Source organism: Apis dorsata, unplaced genomic scaffold (assembly GCF_000469605.1).
Source record: "Apis dorsata unplaced genomic scaffold, Apis dorsata 1.3 scaffold_176, whole genome shotgun sequence".
NCBI classification, from domain to species: domain Eukaryota; kingdom Metazoa; phylum Arthropoda; class Insecta; order Hymenoptera; family Apidae; genus Apis; species Apis dorsata.
The window spans coordinates 724388-726562 of NW_006263463.1; positions in this window are offsets into that span (position 1 = coordinate 724388).

The window sequence follows — 2175 nt, forward strand, 5'->3', positions numbered from 1 at the left end:
GGATCGAGCGCTATCCTCAAGGCCGACAATTGCTTCGGTCCTCGATGGTGGTTTCGTAAGAACGACCCATATAACGAACTTGACGCGACGCGTGGCGCCCACCCTCCTCTTCTTTTCATCTCCGGTGAAAGGTGCTCTCGCGNCGAGGACGCTCGACCGTTTTATCCGTGAATTCCCTTTCTCCTGAATCGCGTGGTGGTGCAGCAGTGAGAGCAAACCTGGTGGAATCGACCCGCCTCGCGCGCTCTTGCCAACCACGATACGGGAACGGAAATTGGCGCGGCGCTCGGATACCGCAAAGATCGCTCGCATCAAGGAGAATGCCCCCATAGACTCGATTCCCTATGGCTAGATTCGATCACGTGGCCGAGTAAGTACGGTGTGGAAGTAATTACAGCTGTACTTACATTCCGAGGGGAACCGAGGAAAACTGGTTTCGAGCGGACTGCCCACTCGTACCCGATTACCGGAGCACCGCGGAAGTTATATTTTACGAAATATTTATGTTATATAGCAGAGTTTCAACGACACCTGGCTGTAAGTAGAATGGGGAGGGGCGTATACACATGGACAGGCGGACAAATGGACGGACAACGAGGGACAAAGAGAAAGAGAGAGATTTCTATCAGCACTTAGAGCAACTATGCGCTTAAAACTTTACGGGCAAACTTTCTCTCCCCCTCTCCCCGCCTCGTTTTATTTCCCTCTGCTAAACTCTTCCCTGTGGAATAAAAGTGTTGTACACGTTGGATATATGCAACTATCGTGCATGACCTTTTTTTCTTTCCTTCCTTTCTTTTCGCTGTCATCGTCCTATAAACGACGCGTTTAAAGTTTCTGGAACTGGGGGGGAGGGAGGAAGTTTGCTTACGAAACGCGATCGAACGCGGAACGATGTCTACGTCACCGTTGGCACCGTCAATTCTCGCCGGATCTCACGATATCCGCCCCATCGTCATCGTCGAGAAAATTCCAGAGAATGTCCACGATCCGATTTGTCCGTCTGTCGAAATAAATAAATAAATAAATAAATAAATTAAAAAAAAAAAAAAGATTTTCCAAATAGAAACATTGGTCTCTGTGGTACGTACAGCCTGCAGCGGTGGTGTAGGCGCATTAATAATGTAAGTGTGCAGATGGTGTGCAGTGAGTGCGCGGTGGCGCTGACTAGGATCAATGTTCCGTTCGCGATCTATATAGTATATAGTACAGTGTATGTAACGACAACACGCCGGCTATGTGAGAAACAACACACTGTTACACAAGCCATTTCCACAGAATATATTTGCAAATATTCTGATCAAACGCGTGGGATGGAATATGTATTTGAAAACAAGCATACGTGGCGTAAACACATGATCAATTCTGGCTTGTATTTCGTCGGATTTGTTTGAACAATACCCATGTTAAAATATAGTGGTAAAAAGTATGGTGTAGATGACGAAAACAAAAAATACATATATATATATATACTCGTAAAAAGAAAAAGAAGGAAGGAAAACAGAGATAACATAAAAATGTTTTTCTTCCCCCCTTTTTCGATGTAAACGTGCACGTTGTGAAATATTTACGCATCGACGATTAATTTCGTCGCGGTAAACGCTAATTTCGTACAGGAAAACTCGATCGAAACTAACTAAGGAGTAAACGGTAACACGTTCGTGCTATATATATATATATATATACGTATATATATATGGATGTATCAACGTGTGTATGAATTATCGTGCGGATCGGGAAACAGTTGCGGGATATATGCTCGCAAGCGTGTAATAACGTATTTTATAAATTTATTCACATGATTTAAATAAATCAAGTATACAGTTAAGTTTACGACACCTGCGCAAATTGTGTCGTGTTTCACAGTAGATCGCAAAGCGCATGCTTTCTCGTTATTTTATTTATTTATTTAATTTTTCTGTTTCTCACTCATAATTACCGTTTTGTTTTCACCGTTTTATATATATATATATTTTTTTTTTTGTTTGTATTTGTATTTTGTTGTTTCTCCACCATCCCTCTTTTTTTTTTTTCTTCATCCTTACGCGACGAAATAATTATTTTACATGAGGCAAGACGTTTCAATTATAGATACATATTTACATATCGTACAAGTGTTTCTTTTTTTTTTTTTTTTTTTTCCATCATTCGGATCGGACATATAAAATTACAAAA